The 20,668-nt window shown below is 43.8% G+C and overlaps 1 protein-coding gene across 1 annotated transcript in view; it reads left to right on the top strand.

The window, feature by feature from the left end:
• Positions 1-20,668, top strand: part of GRM7 (glutamate metabotropic receptor 7) — a 703,043-nt gene that overhangs the window by 336,151 nt on the left and 346,224 nt on the right. The window lies entirely within an intron of this gene.

Below are 20,668 nucleotides of genomic sequence, written 5' to 3'. Positions count from 1 at the left end.
GCCTGGTGGAAGAAATCCTGGGATCAGCTGTGGGACCAGTTGGGGTCCAGGTAATACCAGCGCAGGGTGCACGGGAGGCGGTTGCTTTGGCGGCGGTGGGTGTTGGGGTGTCACCTGTCGAGGAAGCACTTGTTGAGGAGGCGGTGGTGGAGGAACTTGCCACGGAGGCGGCGGCAGTACCTGCGGAGGAGGAGGTGGTGGAATCACCTGTTGCGGAGGTGGCGGAGGTGGCTGAACCACTCGGCCTGGCGTCGGCTGAGGTGGAGGTGGGTGCTGTAGCTGCTGCTGAGGTGTCGGTAATATTTAAGGAATTTGCTGAAGCAGCTGTGGCGCTGGCGCCGCCGGTGTTTTCTGGGCTGGCGGTGGCTGCAGTTGGACCTGTGGTGGTCGGCACAGGGCACCCAAACCGGGTGCTGGTTGAATTCCTGGCGGAACTTGGCCCTGTGCCACCGATGGCGTTGGAGCGGACGAGGTTGTCACTTGTCCCGCCGCTCTCTAACCAACACATGGATAAGATAGATGGCTTGGGCTAGGTCTTCCTCCATTGCTCCCATTCTATCCTCCATCCGGCGGTAGTGGTCCGGAAGCCTCTCCAATGCTCCATCTTCCCCATGGTCGCTGACCTCCAATGACTCCTGTGACCTTGGAGGGACATGATCCCTGGGCCATGGTCTTATCGGACCTTCCTCTCCTCCCCCTTGCTCCTCCTCAACGGTCATGCTGGCAAGTATTCCTTTCGACAAGCCGATGACGGCCAAAATTCCGGACTCCACCACCTGGGCCCAACACTCCAGCTGCCACGTGCGGCCTTGCTCCCAGGTTCTGGATGAATTCACATCTGTATAGTCCCAGCTCATGAGCTCATGTCGTGTGGCCTCCCAGTCCTGGGTATCTCCGGTCTCCCTCTGGGGGTCCCACTCTTCCAGGCATCCAGATTCTGTGTCCCACCTATACCAAGGTTGGGTGCTGGCCCGTGCTCCTTCCGGAGTGCGATACTATAGTGCAACAGTTTATAAACCTTTTCAAGTGATTTTAACAATAATACATTATTACATCATATTACATATCATATCATTTTTCAACATTTTTCAGCAATCTTATTCACAATACATAGAAACAAGAGTCCTCTGCAAGAGGACCTGAGGGTGTGACAGCAATGCAGCAGGAAAAGTCTTTAAAGACTCAAAATAACGTGTCTTCTTTAGCTTTTTTCTTTTTTCAAATTTTTCAAATGCCAAGATGGAAAAGTACGTGGCTGGTCCAAAGATGAAAGTTGGAAAGCCCAGCGGTGCCCGGAACTAAGACCGGCAGATTTTCCTATAGTTCTTCGTCCATAAGGACTTCCTCAGGGGCATCCAGCTATTTCCATACACAGTTGCATCATATACGCGCCGAGAGGACACCCATGGACGTGGAGATAATCCTAGGATTATCACGTAGGATTATCTCTACGTCCATGGGTGTCCTCTCGCCGCATATATGATGCAACTGTGTACGGAAATAGCTGGATGCCTCTGAGGAAGTCCTTATGGACGAAGAACTATAGGAAAATCTGCCGGTCTTAGTTCCGGGCACCGCTGGGCTTTCCAACTTTCATCTTTGGACCAGCCACGTACTTTTCCATCTTGGCATTTGAAAAATTTGAAAAAAGAAAAAAGCTAAAGAAGACACGTTATTTTGAGTCTTTAAAGACTTTTCCTGCTGCATTGCTGTCACACCCTCAGGTCCTCTTGCAGAGGACTCTTGTTTCTATGTATTATGAATAAGATTGCTGAAAAATGTTGAAAAATGATATGATATGTAATATGATGTAATTATGTATTATTGTTAAAATCACTTGAAAAGGTTTATAAACTGTTGCACTATAGTATTGTAGAATTTTCCTTCCCGATGGTCTTTTGACCACCTTTATTTAGTGACTGTAATCGGGAACAGCCTTATCTTTTGGCCTTCCGGAGTGCGGGCAGACCTGGTCAAATCCCACACAATGCTCGGGCCCTCCTGCTCCATCGACCTGACAGTTCGTCTCACATCTATCATCAACCGGGAAAACATGGTGTGGGCTCATCTCTCCCTCACCTCTCGAGGCCAGGAGCCCCACTGCCGCAGCATCGACAGCAAAATCAGATGATCCCCCCGGGAATTCCATGCAGTTTTGGCCGTGCACCCCCTTCAGCTGGGTGGGCCTGTTCCGCCCCCCTATTGGGCACGGGTTCTGTCCCACTGTCCTGAACAGGTTCAGTTCATCCGTCCATAGCGGAACTATTATTAGGATTAGGCACAGTCTCAGGGTCACTGTCGGGTACCGTCTGAGTCTGGTCTGGGAATCCCCCATCCTCCGGGCCGGGGTCAGACAGATCAATCAAGTCCTTGGTATCCATCCTCCCTACGTGAGGTGTCGGGGAAAAAACAAAGGATTCCTAACAAAATGTCAGGCTATGGCATTCCAGACGCACGAGTCTGCCTTCCTCCCTTTTGCAAGAAGACAAGGTCTTTTGGTTTCAAAAGGTTTTATTTGAAAGACAGCATTCAGGCCCAGGTGTCCATACTCCAGGACCAAGTAGATCCTGGCTGAGCAAAGCTGAATTAGGAATGAGGTACAAAACGAAAGTTGTTACACATCAAGCCCTCAGAACCCAGCGTCCCCCCAGAGTTCACATAGCAGGAACCTTCTCTGTGGGAACACCGGATACCCAAGGTCGACTAAGAAGAACATAGATAAGACGCAGCATCCTCTCCCTTGGAAACTGCGGTCCTGGCACTTGGAGGGGGGGACCTGGAGGGAGAGAAAGACTAAACGACTGCAGAAATTAATATGGCGTTACTTAGGCTGCATTCTCCTAGAATAACAGACCCTGACACATTTCACAGAGGTAAGAATGTTCATGAAATTAAGACTTTCATTTTGGTCCGGCCCTCATTTAGAGCACTTGATATTTTCAGATACTTTCTTCAATGGTTTGAGTTTTACTGAAGGACTCACAATGCATGCCTCTTCTTTTCCATTTGGCTTCAAGTAAAACACTGCAGGAAATCTAACTATCAAAAGATCTCTCATCTGTCTTTCAAATTCCGTGCCTGCCAAAAGACAAAGATGTGAGATTCCAAATGAGGTGCTTCTGAGTGAGTTTCTTAGAGTCTATATTGAAAGCACCATGGGAAATAATTGAGTATCCAACAATGTTGCTTAACAATATTGTTTAGAGAGTTGTGATGCAAGACTGAAGATGGTTCTGACATAGCCTAATTGATCACTGGTCAAGCAGTTTGGACCTAGCAGCCCTTGGAACTGCAAGAAGCAATGAGAGCATCATATATATATTTGTTTCAACCTTGGTGCCAGATACCTAATGAAAACTTCAAAAACCATTGTATGTTCTCATGTCTCTCCCCCCATATCTGTTGCTTTCAGCATTCAAGTCCATGCTGTGCTCTAAAGCCACTGATCTATTAAAATTGAGAGAACATTCAAACTGGCTTTCTACAAAATGTACAAGTGCTACCCACTGATTAATCATATGCTTTTTATTGCTCATTGAATTTCTTGTTGGTTGGCAATGTCTTTGCTTGCCTCAAAGGATGCACAGTCATCTGAAAGAGTCTAAAATGCTATGCATCTGTCCAAGGGGGGGGGGGGGATAAATCAGAAAAGCTCTCAGAGCTCACCTTAAAAAAAAAAAAAGCATTGTATTTGCAACTTGTAAAATTCTTCACTATCTAGAGGTGGTCACATTAATAGTGGGGTTGGAGAGAAATCCTTATAAGAATGGCACAGCACTGAACAATCTCTTAAATTACAGTGTGGCATTCTAAAAGGCAGTTCAGAGAAATAAAACAATGTCACAGAGCATAACATTCTCCGGGGCATGCGGAGGTTGCAGAAAATTGCTTTGGGCAATGGAGCCAAAGCAGTATTGGAAAGTATTGTTTGTGAGCAGTGTTGCAACCAGTAATTCCAGGTAGAAAACAAATGACTTTGAATTACAAATGGGCAAGCACGGATGCCCACTACTCATAATGAAATTGCAGATTCCCCCCCCCTCTTTTTTTCCCCTCCAGAGAATGGATCTTTTCACAAACATTCTCTTATGGTTATATGAATTGCTACTTTGATTTTTTTTAAAAAAAAATCATTTCATTTAAAGCAATATAATTAAAATTAAACAGCATGGGACCATAAGTAGTTTGGTGTGAAAATTATTCATTATGGACATATTCACTGTTTCTATTCAGGGAACTCATCGATATACAAACCTCAGTTTATCAAAAGCTTCTTATTAATGGGTCCACTATGTGGCCTGAGGCACTTGCAGCAATTAGCATGGAGACCTTGTATTTATTCAGAACTAACATACATCATTTACTGTTCTGAAACCAAATCATATTCCCCTATGTAGTTTTGTAGGAACCATAGCAATCCTCCAGGGCATGCAGCATTCTCAAATGAAAGGACATGTTTAGAATAGAGTAATGGAGTGGGTAGGGGTATTACTCTGGGCAAGCTTGTAAGGAGATAAATTGGGATATTAGGAAAGACCAGGGCAAACAGGCCTTTGAACTTTATGGAGAGTTCCCTGTGGGCTGATGAGGACAAGCTGACCAAGTGGCCCTGCCTGGTGAGCCTATAGCTGTTATCATTGTTACCGCAGCCCAGTTCTGAACTCATGGGCTTCTGAAGTGACTTTGGGCTCAGAGTGTTCCAAACCTGGCTTAAGTGCTCATTCCACCCTAGGGCAAGACAAGAAGAGTTGTTGATAAAGCAAACTAATTATCCAGATGCCCCCAACTGGAACAGCTTATTAAACCAAGTTGAGTCCCAGTAACTACAGCAGCCAAGGAGACACAATACATAGGCCTACTTAGAGAGGCAGAAACTTAGCTGTGTAAAACTCCAGAGCAGGTTATATAGAGAGGTGGCACAGAAATGTTCTAAATAAATTACAGTGGAAGGGGAGCAGATCTCTTTTGACATTTATCTACTCATATGCCTCTGCTAATCACTTTTCCTCAAAGAAATTGTCAAGATGTTTAGTTAGCCTTGAGCAAAGAGGACACCAGGGATATGCACTGAAAAAAAAATTAGGGGTGTGCACTGAGAAAATGTCCATTTCAGTTTTGGTTCCAAGGGGTTCCAGAATAATTATATCCCATTACTGTTTGTTCTGTCTGGGGTGGTGCCAGCTCAGAACTCATCCATTTTGGTTTTTGTTTTGATCCATTGTGTACACATTGGGATGGGGAAACAAGGCTTTGAGGCAATGGTTTTTGCATGCAACAGCACCCAAATCCCACAGAACACAACCGTCCCTCTAAATGATTGACCCACTGAGTTTGAGAATATGCAAAAATGGGGTTCCATGTTTATGGACCCTGAGAAATGCTTGGAGAAGGTGCACATCAAGGTGCATGTTGGGCAGCTGTGCAGTGCGGATCTATTCACTCTTAACCAAAAACCACGTTGTCCAAAACCCCAACAATCCAATGAATTTCTCCTCAAGGACATGAAAACTCACACAACAATGGCCCTGAAAGAAAGTGAGTGTTGGCAGCACACATAATGGAGGGAAACTTATTGGCAAAGCAGCACCAGCATTGCCAACTGGCACAAGTCAGTGATTTTTTTAAAATTCCTGATTTAGTGACAAACACAATAAATTATAGCCATTGAGTCCTGCTTTTATGCCATGTTTCCCTGTGCCTTGTCATTTTGTTTCCATGATGAAGGGTGAATCCTTACTCTAATCTGCTTTACAGCAGTCCCAAGACCCCTTGTTTAAACCCACCAGCTACCAGCCTGTCCTTGCACTGCGTGTAAAAGCACATGGAAATGTAGGTCTAAATGTTGGTTTTTCTTTCACAGGAAGTAGATAGAGGATGGCCCTCTCCCCCTCCCCCCATATTTTTTACTAGTAAAAGTGGTAGACTGGACAGGTTGCTAGCTGCCAGTCTCCCTTTCCAACTAAAACCATTAACCCAGAGTTGAATGAAAAAGGAAAAAAGGATAAATTGCCAGACCAGCAGAAAGAAAAAAATCTGACCAGATCAATCATTCCCATGGAAAGACTTGGATGTGCATGTGTGCGTGCACGTGAGTGAACAGTGCACATGGCTGCTACCTCCTTGCCATTTTAATGCTAGGTTAACATTTTTAATCAGAGAAGCCCCAAAAGCCAACCAGAAGGCTTTCTGGACAAAATGAAATTCCTCCGGGTGCTTCTTGACCCTCTATCTTTGAAGTAGTTCTTTAGTCACAATGGTGGCCCTGGCAATATGGCACATAAGCAAAGGACAGCAGCATCAGAAGGCCACTGAATGGACATGAACCAGCTCTACATGTCTCAGACCTCCTCAAGTGCCCCAGTTTTCACCCTAATCTGCATAATGTGAGCCTATACAACAGCCAGGAGTTCAGAGGCTGAAGGAGACCCCACAAATCCATGTGTGCATGTGGATGTTTCTGGCCTTTCCTTTCACTGTGCATAAAAACACATGGAAAGGGATGGTGATGATGAAGTGATACTGGTGCTGAGGGCACCATGTCATCTGCTGCTCCCCTCCTTGGCACAAAGCAAACCTTTTGCGATTTGATCCCTATGAGCCACTCAATGCCAGTGCCGCTGCCTAGGAAGAGCTGAAGAAAAAATGCACTAATGCGTGCTGCACACACTCCCTTCCTGCCAACAGACTTAATGCTAAGGGCTCAGTTTTCCTCCTTTGGATCCAATTGGTTCCAAATGCTGCTAGACACCTTCCTACTGCCTGGCCTGCCTGCGCAGCCTCTGCACAGTAAGAAACAAAACTTTTTGGTGATGGTTACAGCCTCATTTCCCAAATTTGTTCCACCATTCTGGAAGTTGCTTTAACGATCCGAACAACAATTTCTCTGTGTATTTTCAGCTGTTTTTTTCCCCCATATGCATACCCCTTGTGCATTCACAGTGCAATGCTAAGAACACTTGGCTAGGAATAAGCCACATTGAATAGACCTGCTTAGGAGTGCTCTCTTAGTCACACTTAGAAATAAGGAAGGACTGGTAGAAGTAAGAATGGACTTATCAGTTCACTCTGATCCAGTGAGAGAAGGGCTAGTGAACACTGCCCTTGGACCTGAATATCTCTGATCCGGGCTGGGGGAGGTGTGTGTGTGTGTATGTGTGTCCAGTCCTTGGAAATAGGACTGGATAATACAGAATTTCAAAACCTGAGAGAAATTTTGATGAGTAGACGTTTGGAGGCAACCCTATTTAATAGTCTTATTATGTTTACAGAAAACTTCCAGAATCCTGTAATATATGTTCTTGTAAAGTTTTTAAAGAGAAACCTTGCCTCCCCTCCCCAACCCTGTTAGGAATTCATAACCATGGGACACTGAAAAATCAGTGAGTTATGAGGCTCCATAAATCTCTATTTTTAGATTAGACTCAACCCATCAAGCAAAGCTATTCTATCTTTTCCATCCATAATTATCATGTACACCATTCTTAGTATTCAATTTTGTCTTCTAGTGACTGCATTGATTTTGGTATATTAAAGAAGCTTGATTTAACTGTCATAATAAAAGTGAGTCTTTGAGGTGATAAAATGCACGAGGGAGCAGCATTAAAAATGCACCCAAAATTACAGTGACAACTTTAATAGAATAAAGTTCTTAATTACCTCATCTGTGCTAGACATTTTTAGTTTCTCTGCCAATTTGCACACTATGGTTTCTGTTTAATTTTGGTTTTGATTAAGTTTGCTGTGATGGAAGAAAAAACCTATCAATAAACACATTTAAAATGGTGCTGTCAGAAGAATACATATGAACAACTTACAAATAACTCTTTATTTTAATTCCACACAGAGATTCTCCACAAAGAAGAGATTATTCTTCAGATACATGCTGTTTCCAAATGTATTAAGAAAATATCAGTCCTCATTTTTCCTGTGTATCAATAGATCTGATTCTTAACATGTTCAAATTTGTGGATACTTAAATGCAGCAAGTGGAGCCATGGACAGACAAGATGGATCTTTTTACAAACCTGAGAATAGCCCTTGGTTTGCAGAAATATCTGAAATCTAAAAACAAAAGGGAAAATGCACCATAACAGAAGCAGTGCTTGGATTTGAGTCCATTGGTGTCTTAAAGACCAGCAAGATTTTTAGGGTATAAGCTTTCAAGCTTCAAATTTCCTCTCATCCGATACAATATAGCTATATACAATATTAGGGATTTTTAAGTCTCAAAAGTTTATGCCTTGAAAATCTTGTTGGTCTTTAAGTTGCTACTGGACCCAAATCCTGCTGTTCTACTGTAGATTTACATAGCTACTCACCAGAAAGAGAAGTAGGGCCTGCAGCTTTAAGAAACTGAATGGCCATTGTGTATGTTACTAGGCAAACACAACAGTATTGCTAGCTTTCAAGACTTGGTTTCCATGAGCTAAAGGCAGGAGAAAAGGACAGAGCCCTTTCCAGAACTGTTTTAGCCTTTGAGGGATGACTCATTCATTTTCACGATCCCTAGGTGCCCTACATGAAGTGCCTCGAGCACCCGCTGATGCAGCCTGGGCGGAATGACGACTCTGTTCTCCCAAAGAAGGCATCCCTTGTGCACCGACAGTGCAGGAGCTATATGACTAGAACTCAGAGTCCATCCTGCCAGCAGGCTACCCCCTCCACATCCAGTTGAGGACCTGGAGATTGTGGGGTCCTTGTCGGAATGGGCAGTGATGTTCGACATCAGAAGGGGTGGCTGAGGCAAGTCCTCCAGTTGCATGACCCCATATGCAGGAGAGGGGTCAGTGGCAGGGTCTGGTAGTGGCAGGCCGACAGAAACACCAACCAGTGTAGCATCCAGGGGGACATGACTTGCAGGATCTACTGGTCTGAAGTGAAGAGGCCTAAAAGAGGCCTGTAGTCGGTTCCAATTTCGAAGTGACGCCCGTAAATGTACTCGTGGATTTTTTAAACTCCCACGACCAGGGCAAGGGCCTCTTTGTCTATCTGCACATAGTTCCTTTCTGCTTGTGACAATGTCCTTGAAAAGTATGCGATAGGTGCCTCCCGCCCATCTGGCATCCAGTGGCTCAGGACCACACCAATCCCATAAGGTGAGGTGTCGCAGGCGAGGATAAGCGGCTTGCATTCATCGACGTGTGTCAATACTGTGTTAGACAACAGGAGCTCCTTAACAGCGGTGAACATGAAGGTGTGCTTTTGGCCCCAGGTCCAAGGAGTGTTCTTCTCCAGCAATCAAAGTAGGGGCTTCACTAGTGATGCCTTGTGTGGTAGGAACACATGATAACAGTTTAGGAGCCCTAAGAATGCTTGTAGCTCCTTTGAGTGAGGTGGCGGTGCACTGGTGATAGCTCGCACCTTGCTGTCTGTCAGGTGGATGCCATCAGCATCAATTAGGAACCCCAGGAACTCTGCTTGTGGGACACTGAACTGGCACTTTCTTTCAGCCTGGCATCCTGGAGACAGCGGAGAACTTCTCAAAGGCCTCCAGCAAGTTCGGTGGAGGATGTCCCCATGATCAGGATGTCATCAAAGTAAGGGATGACTCCTGGTATTCCCCTTAGCAGCACTCCATAAGTCCCTGGAAAATGCCAGGGGCCACGCTGACCCCAAACTGTAGACACTTAACCTTGAATGCTCCATGGTGGGTCACGATGGTCTGCACTTCCGCAGAGGCATCATCCACAGGGAGCTGCTGGTAGGTTTGCTTCAGGTCAATCTTGGTGAAGGTTTTCACTCCTGCTAGAGATGTCAGGAGGTGGCTGAGTACCAGCACTGGGTATGCGTGATGTTGTAGAGCCTTGTTTATTGTGCACTTGTAGTCTGCACAAATACAAACTGCCCTGTTGGCCTTGATGGGTATGACAAATGGTGTCTCCCAACCGGTGTGCAATACAGGCTTGAGGACTCCCTGGGCAATCAGGCACTCTAGCTCCTTGTTGATGTGCCATTTGAGTGTGAAAGGAACTTGATGTGGCTTCAGACGGGTTGGCAGCACTGTTGGATTGAGGTCATAGGAGACAGGAGGCCCTGTGTAGCACCCTAATGAGCCATCGAACATGGCAGGAAACTCTGCACATACTGCTTCAATGTCAGATTGGTTGACTTGTTGGACTCAAGTGATGTGGATGTCCAACACTTCAAACCAATTGAGTCCCAGTAAACTAGCGAGGTGCCCCTTGACTACGACCAAACAGAGGGGACCATGAAAGTCTTTGTAGCTGATCACGACTTGGCCAACACCCACCAATGGAACCCAATGACCCTGAAAGTCTGTCAGGATTAGATCACATGGCTCAAGCTGTCGGTTCTTCCCCCTGGGGCACACTCAGTTGAAGGTGTCCATGGAGATTATCGAGAGCGCTGACCCAGAGTCAACTTCCATCTAACATGGTGTCCCTTCAATGTGCACCGTGACGCAGATCTTCTCTTTGGTGCCCGTTTTGATGTTCAGGATGATGGTTCTGCCAGAACACTTGGTCATGGAATGGCATTCTTCAGGCAGAGGGAAACCCTTCTCTGCCGGCCGTCGTTGGCATGGAACAAGGCACGGAGACTGTTGTTGAGGACCTTCCTTCTTGGTAGCTCTGCAGGCCTGTGTGATGTGACCCTTTTTTCTGCACACCCAGCATTCAGCATCACAAAATCTGCAAGTTCTTCTCTCATAGTTTCCCCCACAGCTGACACATGGGGATCCACTATATGGATGCCGTTCAGAATGCCTGGCCCGCACTGCTTGAGTTCGGTGAACCTCATCATCTTCTTCGGAGTCACTTTCGAGGCTCTCATGGTGGACCTGTTCTGCCCTCTTGGGTAGTGCTGGACTCTGCAACTGTCACACGTCTTTGGTGGACTGGTCAGCTGCTTCTGCCATGATGGCCTCCTCATAAGCCATTTTGAAATTGATGCTTTTCTTCTCGAAATGTCATTTCTGCAGTTTTTTGGCCCATAGGCCGCACACTAGCAGATCAAATAGGGCTTCTTCTAGGGCAGTGAATTCACAATCATACTAACTTCCCCAATGCCATGATGAATGTGATTGTCTCTCCCAATGCCTGGTCATGCTTGTAGAAGGCGTGGTGGCATGCAATTTTTGACAGCTGCAGCAAGAAGTGGTCTTTCAGCTTCACCTTGATAGTTGCGAGTGACACCTCTTCCTGTACTTCTGGTGCCACAAGAGCACGTGCAATTTTGAACACTTAGGAAGACTGCTTTCTCCCGCTCATTGCCGGTAATCTCATTTGCCTTGAGGTGAAATTGGAACTGTGAGACTTATGAGTCTCAGTCATCAGTGGCAGCATCAAGTGGCTCGAACTGGCTCTTGGCAGCCATACTGTCTGTTGCTCTGAAGTGAATGAAGGATGGTGGCAGTGACAATTCCTCACCATTAAGTGATTCAGCCTTGAGCGCTGCGGGGCTACCTACCCACCTTCAGCTCTTTTAGCTCTTGTCACTGTGGGGATGCCTACCCACTCTGTATCCCATCCTCATCACCAGTATTAAGTATTGTGATTTCAGCTCAAGGGAACAGAGATTTCAGCTCATAGTAACAGCTTTATTGAAAACTGGAAGCAAACAGACCAAACACAATCTCAACATGAGCCAAATATATACTCATAAACTACGTCCCCATTTCAACCAACAACCAATAGGCACAAGAAGATAGAATCTTTAGTTTGCATTAACTATATACAAAGTAACTTATTTACAGTGCTGTGATTGGACTTTATTGTACAACATGGATTGGATGCAGCCAACAGGGAAACAGCCAATAGCAGTGAGGACTTCAGGAGCCTTGGTTCAGGGAGAAGCTACACCGGTACATAACACACAAGATGACAATAGCATACAATTTGCATGACTTGCCCAGACCTTGCTGCTTGTTACTGTTTAACAGCAGCCACATCACACACATCACTAAAGCCTGTGTGGTGCAGTGATTAGAGTTTCAGACTAGGATCTAGAAGATCCCAGTTTGAATCACCATTTTACCATGGAAGCTTACTGGGTGACTGTGGACCAGTCACAGGGTTTTGTGAGGTAAAATGGAGTTGAGAGGAATAATGTGAGCTGTTTTGGGTCCCCACTGCGGAGAAAGGCATAGTAGAAATAAAATAAATAACTAATAAATATAGCTGGATATGGGAGGCAGATAAAAGTTAGGTTGATTGTTAGGTGGAAAAGACAGGAGGAATGAGAAAAGAGGAGGATATGGGTTTAGCTGGAGGGGGGAGAAGAAATAGTGTGAGAAGTAGGAAACATGGGAAAGTAAGGTTCCTCCTACCTTGCCGGTTCCCTACCATAAATCTGGGCCCCGTGGTCAGCACTGCACAGCGGGGCACAAACCCATGGCCAGCCCTGTGTCCAACACTGTACAACTGGGCCATATTTTTCCTGGATAGAGGCTGTGAGGGGGAGGGAAGGAGAGAAAGCTGAAGATGAGGTAGGTAAAGGTAGGCTCTTTGGTAGATAGAAGGAGAGAAGGAGGCAAGAAAATGGGAGACGCCGTGGGGAAAGAGGAAATAGGGATAGAGATAAGATGTCCCCCCAGCAAGTTTTTGCAGGTCCTACACTTGTTACAGCAGAATTCCTAGAAATCTATAGCTTATGGTTTAGCTTTAGCATCTTTTACTCAAGCCTCATGCTTCCTTCCTTTGAAAGGGACAAACGCAAAATCCCCCTGAAATACAGCGGGAGGGGAGAGAAATCACAGCCAAAGGTCAAGGGCATTCAGATCAAAGGAGCAAAATCACTATGTGTTATAGTATGTACCAATACTTCGCACATACACATACACATACACATACACATACACATACACATACACATACACATACACATACACATACACATACACATACACATACACATACACATACACATACACATACACATACACATACACATACCAAGGAGCAAATGATATCCTTTTCTTTCTTCTGACAGCAATATCTTCTATTCATTGTTTATAATGGGGGATCTCTTTTCCTCATCTACTTTTCCAGTAAATTCACCATTCCACTTTCCCAGACACTTGTTTACTGATGTGTGACCAGACTTTATATGTATTCTCTGTGCCTGTGTAAATCTGCTCCATCCTAAATGCCTTGATTTTACATTTATGATTTGAGTCAGTGGGAGTTCAGTTCAGTTTGACAGTCCGAGCAATACAATGTCAAAACGGTTCCAGAGCTATTCCCAAGGATTAAAATTAAACTGAAGATGTTTCCCCTTAAGTGACAACACCCAGTGCTAATGTTTGTCCTTATTTCACATTTATCTTGGCATGCATGCATAATGCTTACATAGAAGATGGTATAGGAAAAGGAAACAAATGACAATGGAATAATATCATGTAGTTGACACTTAAAACTAATTGGGTTTTTATGTTTAAATGTCTGCTATACAAGCAAATCTTCCCTGTTAAACTGTGTGATAATCCAAGCTCTTCTCAAGATTATTTGATTTGCTACGTACAGCCTTTCCAAAATTTGAATCATGATTATTAGTATGTGGATTTGCATTTGAAGTTTTAGGGACTGCTCAACTTGGAAATTCTTTTGGAGAAATCCCACCAAAGTCCCTTAAATTGTTCAGCATACTTGCATAGAAGGACTTCCATGTAGATTATGCCTTTTCCTTTTGTTTGACCTGTACTACACTGCTGTTGCCACCCTAGTTGGAATGAAGAGGCAGACACAAGGTTTGGGTCTAAAGGGCCATTTTATTAAAGCAACAACATAAACAGTTAATGCGGCAAAGGGGGCCTAACTAGTGGTACAGGTCAAGCCAGCGGTCGCACTGAGACCTCCTCCTTGAACCTGTCTGGGTGAGACCCACTGCCCCGGGTGCGAGCCATTCAAGAGACATGGCTTGGGCCTGGCTGGCCAGGCGAAATGGTTCCCCCCTTAAAGCTCCAAACACCCCAAGCTGTGGAGCCTGGGGGAAGGACTTGTCCAGGAGGTCCCATCTGGCAGTTTGCCCTCGCACCTGGGCTGTGAAGCCACAGCCGCTCCTGACAGACCCCAATTCCCCACCAATGGGGAGATGCCAAGGGTGCTCTCTGGCCTGCTCTCATTTTCCCCAACTCTAACCTGCCAGTGGCCAAATTATTTACAGCTCCACCAAGTCCAATTACCACAACCTCTGTCTGCAGTGTAAGGTAGGCAAACAACCACCCCTCACCATAAGCTAATTTGGTGAAAGGTGGAAAAGATTCCTACCTGGCCCCATACATGGCGACCAGCTAAACCTGCCCTGCTACAGGGTGTGGTGGGTGGGCCGAGCACGAGGTGCAGACTGAGAGTACTGAGGGGGGCAGAGCCACCTAATAAGGTATATGGCTGTGCCCACTCTCACAATACCTGGATGCCCAGGAAGGAGAGCCTGCCTCTTCTCCTTCCAGGCAGGCAAAGGACAGCACCCAGCCATAGCAGCCATTGTCATACCATGCCTTTTTCTAAAATAACTTTTGAGACCTTGCAAGCAAGAAGTCTGCCAGAACTTGATAAACAAGCAGTAAAGGATTGAATAGTGAATAGTAAAAGATTGGATTTGTTGACTCCTCACTTAATGGGAATAAGTCAATGGATCCAATGCTATTGCACTTTGCACCAAAGAGGACTGATGCAAAAGATACTCATGGAGCTGAACTCTTGGAGTTTTTCTGCTGCTGACTACTCTTTGACTACCAAATAGGCTATAGTGTGGTTTATGTTATCTGCATGTACAAAAGTAATGGTGGACAGCAGCTGTAGTAGGAAGGAGCATTGTAAGCTTCACCCACCTGCCTATCTCAGCTGTATCTGTGACATACTTCTCTGGTTTGTAGTGGATTCTTAAAAGAGCATTATTACCTGAATTTTGGTGGGAAATCTGCCTCACAGTGGAGACAGTGACCCACCACAAGATGCAAGAGAGAATAATTTTCCTGAGCAAGTCAATCTGCTCATTCTGATCTGTCAGGGAAACGAAATATACTCTGGATTTTTCCTTTAGAGTTTTTTCATTAAATCTGGAAAGCACTTCATATACATTATCTCTGTCAGACCAGTGTTATCACCCATGTATTACAGATGAACATCTGAGCTAAGAGAGAGTTGCTTGTTAAGGCATTCATTGAATTCTTGGCTGAGCTGAATGTTTAAAAAAAGGAGACCCACAGCCCGTACTCATAAACACTATACTTGCCCTTGGATGGCCCAGCTCCCTTCTTGGGGGGTATTACTAGCTTATTCAGACACAGAGTTTATTCACACACCAAGCCAGCAATAATATCTGGGCTTATATATACTGCTCTTCTAGACCACTTATTTCTAATGGCCTCGGGCACACAGCCCAAAGTAATCACTGGGCTTATCACCAATCACCAAGCCGTGTCCCCACCAAGCTGCTCTTCTAGACAGATTAGTGCCACCCAGACCGGTGAAATAAATCCAATGGCCTTGGGCCAAGAATGGTCAAAAGCTATCAGGCAGTAGCCTGAATGGTACCTGCCAAACACCAAGCAGCCCTGGAATTTCCAAATTGGTCGCCAGTGCAACTGGGCTCATATACCGCTCTTCTAGACAGATTAGTGCCACTAAGAGTGGTGAAATAAATGTAATGGCCTTGGACCCTGTATGAGAGGAAGCTATCCAGCAGTAGCCTGAATGGTACCCACCACAGACACAAGCCACCCAGGGATTGCCAAAATAGCTGCTGTTGCAGCCTAAAATGGCTGCCTGCCCAACTGCAAGGTGGCCCCGGGCTCCCTAAAATGCCCCCTAAAACCTGCCAAAATGGCTGTGAGCCTTAACAAAATGGCCTGGGTTATACCCTACAATATGACTGCCCTCCAAACGGCCACCTCGCTTTTAGATACTCTTACCAGGCCTAATCCCAGGCCCCAGAGGTCACCAGGCCGCACAGCAACCCAAACAACCTGCAGATTATGAGCCAAGGAAAATCAGAAGGGGGGCTCAATAGGCATTCTTTTTATAAAGCTACAGTTGTTATTATTATTATTGTGGGGTTTTAATCCTCCAATGTATTTTTTTTTATATTATAGGGTTTGGGGTGGGGGGGTACAAATTTAGGACTTCCTTCAAATTTGTAGAAATAATCTTTCTGTCCCTACTTCAATTTTATGGATCTATGAATCCATACTCTATGGCCCAGTTCAGAATTAGTTATCTAATTGCCCCACCTCCCACATCTACCAGTGTAAAGGCAGCAAGATACAGCTCAATGATTTGGAATTATACAGTACTTTTCAAACTCACCTCTGCTGTAGAAACTGTTTTTCATGATTGCACAAGTGACAAAATTAGTCAAAAAGTGTACATCATTTAAACATTGCTTTGTCATCTGTTGTAAAAAATGAGTATTTTGTTATCACTTTTCAAAGAAACAATTTATCATTGTTTCTGTGATGCAAATGTTTTAACCTTTATAAAAATGACAAATTGTGTACCACAGTGACACCTGCTGGAATATTCTACAGCTATTTTGGGATATGATGGATTGGTTTCCTCTGATGAACTGGGAACAGAAAGGATTGCAGAAAGCTAGAAAATCAAACAGTTGTGTGGCTATAATACTAAAAGAACCCTGTAGGTACGATTTCATAGTAAAATGCACCTATTGGACCATGCTCCTTTTGTCTGCAATAACTAAGGCAGGAATACCTGAACAATACTCAACAGCTTATACTTAAAATGCTAAAGATAGGACTTAAATGTAATTACTTTGAGATGCACAATACAGCTAGTACTTGTAATGGCATGGATAATATTAATTCGCTGTGATTTTCTGTATGGGACACTGTATATTGTTTTCATTTAATGATTTAAGAAATTGATACAAAGAGGTGATACAAAACTTTTGTACTAGCTTCCAGAGAGTATTTAGCAGAATGAAACCAATTTTAATAATCTGTACTGCCCCCCACCTAGGGCACTAGATGTAATTGTTCACATTCAGGAAAGATAACTGAAACAGTATCCCAAGGCCCTACCTCAGGAGTTTTAAAAACTTAAGAGCCCAGCTGGTTTGGACCAAAAGTCATCTAATCCAGCACCTTTTTATCCACTGTATAGCTAGCCATATGATTCTAGAAGGTCCATCAGGAAGCCACAGATGAAATCTTCACTCATTGTGCCCCCTGCCCCAGCAAATGGTATTGATAAACATAACTCCTCTGCAAATTGACTTTGCATCCAGACATCACAGCAAGCTGCAAACAAACACCAATCAGATATGTTCCTTTTTACCTCCAACCTCCTCCAGCGCTTGAAAAATTTCTAAACTTGATCAAGTTCTAGTTCATCAAAATATTCAAATCCAATGCCTTGGTCAACTGCTATTTAGTTTATGCACACAAACCAGGATTGTAAACTAAAGTTTAATCCCAGTTTAGAATCCTGTTTTATGTGGAGTAAACAACTGCAGTTTCAATGAAATTTCTTCTTTCAGATTTCATGGTGAATTGGAAGTTGATCAAGTTGGGAAGAGTTCCATCAAGTCTTGCATGCTGGAGAATGGAGGTGAGAGGAATGAGGGGCATGCATACAAAGCAACATTTTGTAGCACTTAAATCTGTGCATTAATTATGCATTGTCTGACAAAAGACCTTCATTTGACTTTCATAGTATGAACCTGATTGTTCTTATTGTTCCATCATAATTTTATATATCACATCCCACTGCTTATTTTTATATGAAAAAGTGAAAAGCCCAAGCACTTTTCCTTATAGAAAAGATGCTCCAACCCATTGATATATTTTTTGTCCTTTTCCAAGCCTTTCTAATTGGTTGAATGTCATGGTGAAATCAGATCTCTCTTTTTAAGCTGAGGAAATTATTAGGTGACTAGCAGTGCAATCCTAAGAAGAGTTACTCCAGTCTAAGCCTATTTAAATCAATGGGCTTAGACTGAAGTAACTCTGGAGATTACACTGCAAAATCATCTTTTGGGAAAGAACAATTCAGCAAATGAAATATGTTTTGCTTTGCCAGCAAGGCTAGTTTTCTCTGCCAGATCACAGGGGAGTTAAGAGTCTGTCACTCTGCCTTCCTGCCTGCCTCTCTCTCTTCTCTCCTCCTCCTCCTCCTCCTCCTCTCCTCTTCCCCTCCTTACTTCTGCAGCAATAGAGGGACAGAACCATTAAGTGACACTTGTTCAAGATAATCTTTGTCTTGCATCTCAGTGCAAATTTAGGTAAACCGTACAAAATTTGCTATGGAAATTTAGATTCGGAAATAAAACAAAAATTGTGTTGCCCCTATCTTCCTCTTGATTCTGAGAAATGCAGCCTCTGCCTACTAGCTAACATAGTGTCTCTCTACACAATACTTTTGACATGTTCTTCACATGTTGGGAGATGCAGTGATAGCCAGGAAGTGTAGTTTTAAATGACAGAGCTGGCAGAGATTGCTCCAGTGGGGACAGATTCTCTTACAGCTGTCTGCTGCCTTTGGTGTCTCTCCTTCCAGAACCTGTGCCCTGCCAAGGCTCAGTTATTTCAAAGTTAAGCAGTGAGGGCAGCAGGGTAAAAGCTCCAGAAGGGGAGACAGTCTGGCACTCCAGAGGCAGTGGAGGACTGTGAGAGAATCTGTGGAGCGATCTCCTTTGGCTCTGTCTTTCAAAACTATGCTTCCCAGCTAACATTGGCTGTTTCCACATGGCTTACCTTATTCTGCAAAATAGCGAAATCTCGCAAGAAGACACGATAACAGCGTCTTCTCGCGAGATTTCGCATGAGATTTCGCTATTTTGCAGAATAAGGTAAGCCGTGTGGAAACAGCCATTGTCTCCATCCTGACACTTGATGGACATGTGGCCCAGCATCTTGTGTAGAGAGACTCATATACAAATGATTGTTTAATTACAGAATCCTCTATAGTCTCAATGTAGAAGAGCAAGAAACGTAAAAAATCTGTGTTAATATATACACACTAATTTTGTTCCCATTATTTTATTATTAGCATGATGACCAGGAGCTGAATATTTGCAGACTAACCTTTTAATAAGCATCAAATCCTCACCCTGCCATGAACTCACCAGGTGAGCTCACTGGGTGACTGGGCCAATCATTCTTTCAGTCACTCTCAGCCTCAACTACCACTGGGTGGTTGTAAGAATGAAATGAAGCAAGAAAAAAGTCATGTATGACACCATAAGCTAAGCTTATTTAAAAGGTAGAAGACAGACTGTGGCTGTTTTGAAAACTCTATTGTGTTTTGAAGTGATATAGCATTCCGTCTGTAATGGTTGTTCTGTGATTTTTCATTCACATATCTAAGTGATCATTTGCTACTATTGTCATTGTGTGATTTGATCAGTTTCTCTGAATACTTGTAATATCTCACTCCTTACACCAGTGTGAATCTGAGCACCGAGAGCCACCTTATCATATAAAAATGTAGCACAGACAAAATATTCAAAGATGTTTTTAAAAATACCCACAGTTTTGGAATCTGGTTAAAGTTAAGAGCTTAAAAACACTACGACATGCATGTTGTGGGTTTGGATGTTTCAAATATATTGATATTTACTATGTGCAACAACATAGGCCCCTAACCAGGTTGTGTCCCATTCAATAAATGGGGCTCATTCTTAAGAAAACAGTTTCATGTAGATAGCTGTGTTGACCTGTAAGTTTAGGTGCTACTGGACCCAAACTTGCTCTTAAACAAATAGGTTTAGTTTGGACCAATGCCCTCACAGTTTTCCTTATTGTATTTCTGAGGGGTTTTTTTTCTGTCAGCAAATCAACAGTTGTCCTATTGCCCAAATCCCTAATAGCATTGATAGAATTTTCTTCTTTTCCTGACAGATTACAGGCACGAAGTTCCACTTTGATTTTATATTTTGTCTAGAGGGATATTCTTTGGGGACATTTCAGGATAAATGTTTTTAGTTGTCTGTTGACTACCTGTGAGTACACCTAGGATAGAAATGCTTGGAATTTGAAGACTAGAGCAATTTAGAAGCAATTGGGTCTGCCTGCCAAACAGACTCAAGCCACAGGGAAAAGTAGCAACTGTAGAGTCAAGCAATTTTCACGATATTGTTTGGAGGAATAAAATTTCACTATTTGTATGGATCAGTATGATGCCATAACACCATCCCCACAGAGCTAAGGCTAATCAGGAAGATATTACAGAAACCCTTGTCTTTGCTGTTCTATTAATAAGCTTTAGTTTCCTGTCCAAATGTTTACTGATAGCTAAAGACAGAAAATATAAACAGAAGCTGACATAGTGTTGGCCCGAAGGGAAAATAGTTGTAAGGTGTGTCAGATGCTATCATCTCAGGAAAGCTTCCTGAAATGTACATATTTTTTCCTCCATTCTTATTTATGCTGCACTTTTAAGCATACAAGGCATACAAAGTTTCTTAACTTATTGCTCTTTTACATTAGGTTTGCTTACTGGGGTATTATGGGGTAGTTTAGGCTGATATACAATCAGAGATCTCCTGTTGTTTGTATATTCCCAGAGATCTTCATAACCATACTGGAGATTTGAATCCAATTTTCTCACGATCAAACCTAGCACCACATCTATTATATCACACAGGAGCTATCGAGTCTTCACAGCTAACTTTCTTCCCTTCTTCTACTAAACACTATTTTCTTCTAGTTTCCTTCCTTGATTTAATGTACAGATTTTAGCATCTTGTC

This window comes from Eublepharis macularius, chromosome 4, assembly GCF_028583425.1.
Source record: "Eublepharis macularius isolate TG4126 chromosome 4, MPM_Emac_v1.0, whole genome shotgun sequence".
In the NCBI taxonomy this organism is placed as follows: Eukaryota; Metazoa; Chordata; class Lepidosauria; order Squamata; family Eublepharidae; genus Eublepharis; species Eublepharis macularius.
Note: the sequence above shows the minus strand (reverse complement) of the source record. Positions and strands in the feature narration are given on the sequence as shown.